At 39.5% G+C, this 11896-nt stretch overlaps 1 long non-coding RNA gene across 1 annotated transcript; it reads right to left on the bottom strand.

Annotated features, from left to right (window-relative positions):
- Positions 1-1141: 1141 nt before the first annotated feature.
- On the bottom strand, positions 1142-5990 carry LOC121932296. The gene is made up of 3 exons (XR_006104310.1): positions 5869-5990; positions 2396-2559; positions 1142-1354 (listed from the first exon to the last, which is right to left on the bottom strand). It is a non-coding gene; the product is annotated as an uncharacterized LOC121932296 (long non-coding RNA).
- Between the last annotated feature and the right edge of the window lie 5906 nt (positions 5991-11896).

Here is an 11896-nt window from a genome sequence, read left to right as displayed (position 1 = left end):
ATTGCTGGTGGCCTATTGTGGTGCATGATTTTGGCTTTCTCACAGCCCAATAACTCACAGTTGAATTATAACCTGACAACTTTTGCATTTGTTTGACTTCTTCAAGCTGGCAAATATCCAATGCAAAAGAATCCATTAATTATAATAAATGGTCCATGATGTATTAGCAAGCACCTGCATATATTGTCTATGGAGGGATATGTGGAATAAGGATGAGCATTAAGAAAGGAAAGGTAGTTTGAGTTAAAGGACAGAATTTTGTCTAGTTTTCATTTCAAAGCAAACAAACATGTGGATGGAAGCATAATTATCTTTGGGATTTCATGCTTCTCAAAACTTTCAGAGCCATTCTCAGCTCAGCTACACACCATAAAACATATGAAAAGTTGTATTTTAGAAACTTACCACATAAGGCTAAAAAATTGAATTTTAACAGCATAAAAGTGTTTATGGCCAGTACTTATCACATGACATCATATTCATTCTGCTACCACCTTGCAAGTCATTCGTTATTGTTGTGCATCTTCTCATTGACAGGCAAAATGTGTCAAAAGAACCTCAGTCTTACTGCTATATATAACTGGACTCTAAATACAGGAATGAAGTACAGTGGTCCTGCCCATGGATATAAAAGAAATTGGGAGGCTTTTCTTTCTTGGCTGGGTTAATTTGAGTAATACACTCTAGCCTAGTCTTGTTGCTTTGCAAATCAACAATAAAAACTTGTTCTTGTTTTAATTCTCTAACTCTTTTTGGACATTGGGTATTTACTTACTAAATAAGAGGGAATATTTGCCTTTTTCTAGGTGGTAACAAGTGTGAGGAAAAAATTATGCCAAACCAATATGCTTCCATTCTTAAACTAGCACAGTTAAAGTGGGACATCATACTGGCTGGTGTGATAAAGTCTTTGGAATAAAATACATTTTAGAAATGTGTATTTTGAGTGTAAAATGTGTTTAGAAATGCATATATTGTAATACAATGTATTTTAAAAATAATTTTAAAATGCATATTTAAATATGATGTTATTTTTAAATGCTAATTAATTTGCAAATGAGATGGATTAACCTATGAATTAAGCATGCAGAAATGAAACGAACAGCAGACTAATCTATCTATCTTTATATGTTGTGGGAAGTAGGAGATCAAAGAATGTAATCCTCACTCAACTTTTTTGACAATTCATCTTCCTTTTGATTTCCTGCACAACCTGGTTTGTCCCATTCTTCAGGGCATGTTATGTGGCTTCCTGTTTCTTTTTGTGCAAATGAGAAGGGCAGAAGCTGAAAATTGCAGGATCAAATGTTTCTCCTTGTTTTTCTTCTCTTTCAACAGATTGTGCAAGAGCTCTCTACAGTAAAATAAATCCAAATTAGAATGGAAACATGGAAATTGCTCTATGGTGCAATGTAGAGATGGAAAACAAATTCAAAGAAAATAGTATCAGAAACAGATTTACTCAAATAATTTCAAATGACATCTCATATAATTAGTTTAACACTTCGGCTTAAAATGATAAAATACGCTCACCAGTGTTTAGGCTTATTATAATGTCACACAAGCATTTCAGAGCTCCAGTAAACATCAATTATTTCCTTACATCTCTCTCTTTCATGCACAGTTTGGGTCATGTTAATCAGCTTTCTCAAGCTTTATAAGACTGATGCCAAAGAAGTGGATTTTACATTCAGAAATGGCATTCCAAAGCTGATACTAGGTGCCCTGTTAAAGTGGTAGCTGCTACAAGATCTGAATTCTTTTGACAATTCTTATAAATCCCAAAGTAGAAATAGGATGTAAAAATCATTGGGTGGGGGTAATATAAGCGTATTCATTCATTGTTATCAAATCAAATGACTTACAGAGTGCTGTTAATCTGGAACAGATTGTTAGGAAATATTTTACAGCAGGATGGTTCCTTTGAGATAACAGCACTCACGGCAAGTTTGGCCTCCAATGATTTTTTAAAAAGAAATTTAACACAGTTACAAATATGAATAAGGCTTGTGGCTGTCCTATATTTTGTGCAATGACAGAAAGTAAAATATTTACAGCTGGATAGTGTAGGAAACAGAATGCCTCCTATCATGTAGGGAATAGCAAGAACAACACATTTCACTTTATTATTTCCTAAAATATAAATAAAATCTAATTTAATTCTGTCTCAACAGCTCAAATTGTCATTAGCTACTTGCCTATTAGGCAATCATCCATAATATCCCATTCCACCATGGTCTAGCGCCAAGGTGGGCAATTCACATGTCCCCAGTGTTGTCAACTGTCCATCAGACTGAACAAATATCACCACTGGAGATAGAGATTAGGAGTTGTAGTCAACATCTGGAGGACCACAAGTTGTCCACTCCCCCAGTCTTTTGATTCATATAGTTACCTCTTTTCAGGTCTCCAACACGAATGTGCAGATAATGAGGGAGAGGAATCAGCACAGAGTGTGATTTCATGGTTGGATCTAGTAGTGTGGTTCTGTTCCACCTTATATACATGAAATCACACATGAAAAGGGCCCAATATGGTCCACACACTCTGCTCTGTCTTCTGAAAAAAGCATAAATGTTGAAATATGCACACAATAAAAATGTTCTGCCACTGGCTTCCTCTGTTGTACTTTATAAAAACAGAGAGCACATTGTAATATTATTTGGTGATGATGAACAATATTTTGGAAAGAAGCCAACTAAACAAACTGGACATAATGAATAAACTACTATTTGTTAATGTATTATGAGACATTACACTCCTGAATAAGGGCCCTAAATTGGATGCAAGCAGTTTAGATTTGATATTCTGCCTTGATTGCTACATAGTTGATTCATAGACTTTAAAATGCTGATCTCCAGTTGTTTTTATTAGTTTTAGGAATCCTTCCCAAGTTGACTAAATTGAGGACCTTCTAGAAATGATGCTCTAAGAGGGAATTATGTTCATGCACAAATTTTATCGGCAAATGGGATGCCTTTCTGGAACATGTCAGACAAATGCCCCCAAAGTGCAACTCTAAGAACTGTGATGGTCAAGCAGTCTGACCTCTTGACAAGATGATATACAAGAGGGATGAGACTCATGTGACCTTCAGATAGTGTGGAGGGCTCATCCAGATTGACCTCAAGTCCCATTAAATATAATGACAGAAAAATGGTGTCACTTATAAAAAATGGAAAATCAAGGTTTGATATTTGAAATTTATACTTTTTTTTGAATATTTTCATACCGCGGATGCTTGAATCCGTGTATAAGAAACCTGTGTATAAGAAGGGCCAACTGTATTTGGTTCACTAGTAAAGAATGATAAAGTAGTACCATCTGGTTGTGTGGTCTTATGTCCATGGCTGGAAGTCATATAGATGAACAATTACCAACAAAATTATTTCAAACTATTTTTGGTGCAAATGACAAACTACACATTCTTCAACGTTTTGGCAATATTCACTCCAAAAATAAGCTTAGCTGAAATCCATTTGTTAGTCCAAACTTACTTGAACTTGCTTGCCTTAGTTTTGACTGACAACTGATGCAGTGAGACTACTCTAGTCAGGAATATTAGTTGAATTTAGGGCTATATTACTGTAAGCATGGTATATACTGCATTTTTCTCTGTTTGCTCTAATGAAGCTACTGTTTATCTTACATTGCAGGAAGTATTATAGAAAAGTGAGCTTATTAGCTCTAGGGGGAAAATGCTAAGTAAATAGTCATGTGAATGGTGTATGATATTTAGTATGTCATGTAACTCAAGCAAAACAAAACAAAACACACACACACACACACAAACCAGAGCTTATCCTAGGATCTATGAATTACTTCTATTGTATCTCCTATTCTATAATATTAAAACACCAAAGGCGTTTTGTGACTTAATGCACAAATGTCGAGCAGATCTTGCTTTAAAGTCAGTGTGGTCTTCCCTGAGGCAATATATATGTGTCTTAGGTTCAATGTTTACTGGCAGTATATGTCAGAAGAGAAATTGAAAATATGAGCAATGACCTAAAAAGGACCCTATCACAGAAAAGACAAGACAACAAATGCAACCAAACACTACAAGACAGCCATTCCCAGAAGCCCTAACATATTGCCCTGACAATTGTTACAATGAATTTCTTTTTTTAAAAAAATGTATTTAGAATACAGATCATTGGATGAACTTAGGCCTGACAAACAAGAACGAAGGGAGAAGAACTCAGAAGGCTAAGTTCACAAACACTGTGAAGAATTTGGCCTAAATGAGATACTCACTGTTTCTATGGGTTCAGATCTTCCCTTAGTCTTTCTCATAACAACATTATGTGATTTATCTACTTGACATTGCTGGATGTATATGCAGCAGTTCTGTTGTTTTTCTGCCATTCAGGTGGGCTTTTGATACCTTGCTGTCAGCTGAGATGTGTTTTTTTAATGGGCGTGAATTATGCTTTTTTTGATCAGCATGATTTTAAACCGCTTTTAATTCCATTGTGCTTTAATATTTTAATTCTCTTTCAACATTCTTTTTTTTTCTTTACATGCATCTGATAAATGTGTGTGTGTGTGCGCGCGCCAAATCCAATTATTGTTCTAAACTAGTCTAATTCAGTGGGACTTTCAACATGTGTTTACTTAACATGTTCCAATTCTGTGGACCTATTTTAGTTTGGACTAGCAATTGGATGTTAGCCTAGCGTCCAAAGAAACTTCTGTCAAAAGTCTTTCCTGAACTGATGAATAATCTTTAGATAGGTCTGTAGTCTTCTGATAAGCAAACAAACAGTAAACTGGTGCCAAATTCTCCAACTTGTTTACAGCTTTTGCTAGCATGAGAACACCCATAATCTGGCACTAAAGCTATTGCAGGTTTCCATGAGATTCTGCATCCAACAGTGTTGCCACTGGGAGAGAGTGCAAATTAGTAGCTGCAACTGGTTGGATATTGTGACATCTGCTCCCTTCTTTGGCATTATCTGTTCTCCGTAATTGAAAGCATTCCAGATTATCTTTTCCTATTACTGATTAACCAGCAGGTAGTTGACCATTTCAGCAGGAAACAAACTGATCCCATTTTACTTTTAATGGTATAAACAGAAAGTGCTTTTCTCTTTGGCTCACGAAGTCACTTTTAGAACAGAAAAAAAGTGGGGAGTGCAACATATCAGATAGGCTTGCTTATGTAACCCCACCATATAATGCATTAAATTCAAAGGGGGGGGGGAAGAGAATTTTCTAATACAGACAAATATTTGTAACAAAGCCTACACACAAAACAGGTTGTTAAAATTCTTGCAAACACACCTTGATATTAGGAAAAGTTAAACTGCTGTATTCCCCCCCCACACACACACACACACCTACCTTTGATTGCTTTATTTTGCAGTCTTCATTGTTCATGGCGGCATGTGAATTATTGCAATCACTTTATTTAATATAATAAAGTTGGTTTATCAGGTAAAGGCAGATGCTAATGCTAGATTCAGTAATTATCACATAAAATGAATTCATACATATGTATGTCTTTATCAGGTAATAACAGGTACTGAATATTTATCCCTCAAGCCACAATGACTGCACATTACAAATTTATGACTCTTCCACATCTTCCATAAAGTTAGCTTTTTCCAGCAGTCCCAAATGGGCAAATCTCATCTCACTCTACTGGGTCTATAATGGGTACTTTTTATTACCTTGAGGTGGTATAATCATAAGCAAGCATGGAATTGTGGTGCCCCCTAAAATGTACACTGTGTATAAGTATGCACATTTCTACCTGCCTGGATCATGTGCTGCTACAGAACAGTATTGTGTCAGAAGGTTAATAAACACAAATTAAATCCACTGAACAAAGATGCAGCATTTTCAAGAAGCTTCCTGGGTCACCTTGAGGTGTAACAGTTTAAGCATCTCATAAATTTCCTCCAGGATGTTGGTTGTGAAATCCAAAGCCTCCTCTGCACAATCTCAATAGGATTACTTAGCTTTTGCAGAATATTAAGGCAGATCTGTGTCAAGAATAAAAAAGTAAACATGTAAAAAATTGAACCTAAACTTCTGATTTTCTGAATACCTGTAAATATTAATAGCTTCACGTTGTTACAATGGCATAGACAGACAGAAAGCAATTGTGATGAGAGGAACACTAGGAAAGCCTAGCTTCACACCAAGATAGTCATGTTGACAGGGAGCTTACTATTAATGCTGACATGGTATGTCATGCTAGTATTTTTCTATATAAACTCTGAGGTAGTATAGCCATATATTAAAATATTAATATTCAGTGAAGAGCACAAAAAACAAGTAATTTGTGTAGGATTCATGGTAGAGACAGATTAAGGTGAGTGTGTGCCCTTTGGGTAACAGCTGATGATTTGCAGTTGTTTGGGGTCTTGTTTGTATCATTTTGTGCATTTTTCCATGCATTGTTTGAGTCTAAGAGGCCCTAAGTCTTTGGAGCTCAATGAACAAGAGGTCAGTGAAGAAGATGAGAAAGACAGGTGTTTAATTGGCCTGGCACAAGGGCATCAAGTGGCTTGTGAGGTGGGCAGAGCTAGAGGTGTTTTATGGCCTTGCTATCCCTTCAAGAGACCCTTTGGGGTTTTCCTCTTGTGCCAACCCTCCTACCCTCCGTGCCATATGAGATATGCTGGCTGTTTCTGGACTAGAAAGAAATGTTCTCCCCTTTAATTTTATTTTTATTTATTTTATTTTTTTGGTATCGGGGGGACACTGTCAATTGTGAACATGTATTTACCCACAACTGATTCAACAGGCAATGTGGATGTGTGGAAAGTATGTGAAGCTTTAGATGGAGCATCTGGCAACACCTCTGATCAGCAATGACTTCAGGTTAATTTTTTCTGTACCTATTGGTCATTTTTCTTTTTGGTAAAACTAAAAGGGGCTCGTGGTTTTGAGGAATTGTGGATCACCCCTTCCTGTGCAAAAGCTTCAACTCAGTGATATTTAAGGTCTTGCTTGAATGTTCTGAAACAGCATTTTGTCCCTGGAGGAAAGCACACCACTCATATAATCATAGAGTTGTAAGAACTCTGACCCCCCTGCCATGCAGGAATACACAATCAAAGCACTCCTGACAGGTGGGTATCCAGCCTCTGTTTAAAAATCCCCAAAGAAGGAGACTCCACCACACTCCAAGGGAATGTGTTCCACTGTCAAACAGCTCTTACTCTCAGAAGGTTCTTCCTAATGTTAAGGTTGAATCCCTTTTCCTACAGTTTGAATCCATTTCTCTGGGTCTCTTTCTCTGGAGCTGTAGAAAACAGCCGTTCTCTACCCTCAATATGACATCCCTTCAAAGGCCTTTCTTATCTATAGTGTTTTCATTCTGGACCTCTCCTCCATGGATGGCAAAACCTGTGGAACCTCAAGACCCGTGGTATTCAATAGCAGCACACGTGTGCACGACTGCTCTCCCAGGACTGTGTGTATGCATGGCTATTGAAATCAATGGGGTTTGCTGTCAGCAGATGCTCAGATCTGCAGATGGCAAGCCCACAGTTGTGGTAGCCAAACTGTATTTAAACAGGGCTATCATATCACCTCTTAAACTTTTCTTCTCCAGGCTAAGTGTACTAGCTCCCTAAGTCAAGGAGTGTCATAACATTGTGCTGCACTGCTTATGATGCCCCTGATATGGCACAAAAAGGAGCCCCTTTTCAGGGCTTCTTTTTGCTCTGTGTGGTTGCTGCAGTCTGCTTCTGGGGCAAGAAGATGCAGCTGGATGCCACCAATCCGTACAGCCTCTATGTTCCAATCTTTGTCTTAACATTTGCCATGAAATGTTAATATTTTTATAGTTTTTTGTGGGTTTTTCAGGCTATGTAGCCATATGCTAGACCAGGGGTAGGCAACCCTTTTGAGCTGGGGGCCGGGTTGCTGTCCCTCAGACAACTGGGGGGCCGAAGCCAAAAAATAAATAATTAAATAATTTTTAAAAAATTAAATAAATAAATAAACTGGGACAAATGTAGGACAAAATTTTCAAATGGAGGGCACTTTTTAAATAAAAAATGGAGAACACGCGAAAAAATTGGCTGATTGTTTTTAAAATGTTAAGATAAATGCATGTTTCTGAGGCTTCTATAGACAATTGCCCCACCATGCCCCTCGCACAAGACGCCAAAGGCCCCGGCGGCAATCGGCGGCAGGACCGGGCTGGGGCCGGTCCCAAGGCCTCGCCGGGCCGCATCCGGCCCGCGGGCCACAGGTTGCCTACCCCTGTGCTAGACTCTTCTAGAACATGGCCACATAGCCTGAAAAACCCACAAAAGTCTATGGATGCTGGCCATGAAAGCCTTTGACTGAATGTGTGTGTGTGTGTGTGTGTGTGTGTAGGGTTGCCATCCCGGGGGACCTCAAAACTGGGAAAAAATGTAGGACAAGGCTTAAAATGTAGGACATTTTTTAAAAATTTCCTGGCCAGGAAATTAACCAAAAAAAAGGTCCTACATTTTTAAACCTTCTCCAAGGCCTCACTGGGCTTGGGAGACAGCCTCTCCCAAGCCCCAGTGAAGCCTTGGAGGACTCTAGGGCCCCGCTGGGGCCTGGGAGACTCTGTAGGCAAGAGGTGCACCATGTTAAGAACTGCATTAAGCAAACTTAGGCTGCTGCACACTGCTTTCACTCTCATCACTCCATCCTATGGAATCCTGGGATTTGTAGTTTGTTGTGGTGCCAAGGCTGGGCTTTGAAATCTCAGGCATAAGAGAGGCAAAAGGCTTGGGCTGCATCTACACTGGAGAAATCATCTGGTTTGAGACCACTTTAACTGCCTCAGCTGAATGCTATGGAATTCTGGGAATGGTGGTCTGTTCCAGCACCACAGCAGAATGGCAGTTAAACCCCTGGAAAGCTATCTGACCAAGGTGACCAATGCCTTCACCCCAAAATGTAGGGCATCCAAGCAAAAAAATGTAGGACATGGCCAAAAATAAAAGCTAAAAACACCCATGTAATTATAAATCTATGCTTCTTAGCCATGATCCAAATGGAGGACATGTCCTGGAAAAGGAGGAGGATGCCTGGTCACCTTGTCTCTAATCCAAAATGCACTGCAGAAATAAAACAATGCTGGACTGAAATGCCCAGAGTTCCTCACCAAAGCTGCATCCACACTGAGGAAAGAATCCAGTTTGAGACTGCTCAGTGCTGGGGAATCCTGGGAATTGTAGTCTATTGTGGCACCAGAGCTCTCTGACAGAGAAGGCCAAATGCCTCAGACACCAGAATTCCAGAGCATTGAGCTTTGGCAGTTAAAGGGGTCTCAAAGTGCAGCGGGGGGTGGTGGGGGGGAGAGAAAAGCCTGGGAGTGTGAATGAGCTCTGAGAGGAGGAGGAGGAGGAGGAGGAGGCGGAGGGAGGGAGGGAGGGAGCTAAGGGAAGTGCCGGAGCAGCCTCCTCTCTTCCACCGCAGCCCCCAGGCAACGCCTCCTCTCCTCTGTGGATTATTCAGGCTCCTTTTGTCAAAAGAGCTCTGGTGCCACAAGAAACTACACTTCCCAGAATCCTATAGCACTGAGCCATGGATGTTTAAGGGGGGAGTCAAACTATTTCTGCAGCCTTTGCTACCGCAAAGCCCTTCCTATTTACAAGCAAGGCAAAAGCTCTTCCTTTACCAAGCCATTGAAAACCAACCCAAGCGGAGGAGGGCTGATTGCTTCTTTCCCATTGGTCAGCTTCGGGATGAATTTGCATATTACAATTAAAGGGGTTTAGGGCCTCAAAAACGATCCTGTGATAAAGAATTACAAGAATACTGACGCGGTTTACATTTAAAAGATGAGGCAATTAAACTCCCAGTGAAACATGAACGATTTATGGCCTTTTTTTCTTTGCTCACTGTAACCTGAAAAGTAAGGCTTTCTGAGGGTATATATACCAAGTGGGCTCACTTGGTATATAATAGCTCTGAGTGGCAGATGTTTTAAAGAGCTGCTCTCTAGGCTACGCCAGTGCGCCAGGTGGGGAGAGTGGCGCACAGCCGCGCGCGGAGGAGCGGACCCCGAACCGGGAACAAGGCGTGGGGGGCCCCCAAACCGGGCAGTGACCATGAGGGGCCCCCCAAAAGCGTGATTGTCACGGGGGCCACCGGGTTATGGCATCCCTATTGTGTGTGTGAGAGAGAGAGAGAGAGAAAGAGAGAGAGAGAGAGAGATACCCAATTCAAAACAAAACACACTTTTGCTTTAGGAAACTGTAGGCAGCAACCCACAACACTGGCTGTGACCAGAACTTTGAAAATTTACTTTTCAGACTATAATTCCCAAGATCCCCAGTCAGCATTGTCATTCATTATGCTACCTGGGGAATTCTGAGCTCAAAAGTTCTGGCTGAGACTGACTATAGTTTCAGTTACATACAAGAGGAATGTTAACTTGTATTCAGGCTGGTTACATACAACAGGAATGTTAACTTGTATTCAGAGTCTGGGTTGCATTTCTGTGAGGAATTTTCAGATGTTGAAATGCTGTGTAAAACCTGGAGACTCAAGGCCCAAGTAGCAACCCTGTTCATGAAATAGCTTGTCTGGTTTTATGATAGACCTACTAGCAACATTGTCAATGAATTAAATGACAGTGACATAGACAAACCATGTTTTTCTCTAGATTTAAAATGTTGGGAAACATCTTTTAAATTCAATGTATGCATAAATACTATCTTTGAATATGATATTACAGCTAAGGTATTAATGCAAAAATTGGTCTCCCAACCAGAAGGAAACCCATAAATAGCTTATAGCTTGGGAAAGCTGCTAGAAACAGCAAACCTGAACCTCAATCATTCTGGAGCATTGTATATTAGGCAGGGTAAATCACCCTTTTCCTAGGAGATCAAGAGGAGTGAGAGATGGATTCATGGTCTGGTGCACTCCTGCCATATAAATTGGCTGAAGGCCTTATGAAGGTCTTAGAAATTGTTTGCAGTGAATGTCATCTGGATGGTAGTGAAAGATGAGTATAAAAAGGGGTAAATTTCTATTTTAATAACAGCAATTTCCTTTCAAGATATTGCCAAATGTGGACATTTTGCATTTTTGTTTCATTACTATCAAAATAAAATATCTTAATGTGTATGTTATCTGAATTACCATGGGACATTGTATATTCTCGAGAAGGAAAGGAAGACAATATTCAAACAGGGACATAAAAATTAATGCAAATTTGGGTCTCATACTGGAAGATTTATAACCACAGTGAGAAGATAAATGGTAGAAATGATGGAGAGACCCAGACAAGTGGATACTGCTGTACAAGGAATAAAACTGCAAACTGAACACATTAAAAATAAAATATGAATTCAGTGTCTTCTTTAGTTGTATGGAAGCACACGCTATTTTGTTTGGCAAGTTTTGTGCTACATCACAGAAATGGTAAAATGTTAACATTTAGAAGAGTCCCTAAACACAAAAAGCATAATTCATTTATTTAAACTGGAAAAAATACATGAAGTCTATTCTATAAAGTATCATCAGCCAGGTGATTTAGTTTTCTTCATAATACATCAAAGGAGGTCAGAACTGGAGATAAAATATTGGGTGGATTGGTCTGGTAGAAAGCAGCCCACTGGAAACAACATTGGGAATGTCCATTATACAAGTGTGCTTTCTATTATGAATGCAGTGATGAAATGATAACAGAATAGCCCCACACTGTTCTAAAATAAGCCAAATTAGGTTTGACTGGATTTACTAAGGCCTGATACAGACAGGCCAAAATAAAGCTGCTTCAAGTCACTTTGGAGGTATGGTGTTTCAATGATACATGTGTCCTAAGAGTCCAAAAGCCACACCAAAGCCGCGCTCCAGTCCTAAGGACTGGAGTGCAGCTTTGGTGCAGCTTCCAGACTCTTAGGGCACATGCATCATTGAAACACCATACCTCCAAAGTGAC

Source organism: Sceloporus undulatus, chromosome 5 (genome assembly GCF_019175285.1).
Source record: "Sceloporus undulatus isolate JIND9_A2432 ecotype Alabama chromosome 5, SceUnd_v1.1, whole genome shotgun sequence".
NCBI lineage: Eukaryota > Metazoa > Chordata > Lepidosauria > Squamata > Phrynosomatidae > Sceloporus > Sceloporus undulatus.
Note: the sequence above shows the minus strand (reverse complement) of the source record. Positions and strands in the feature narration are given on the sequence as shown.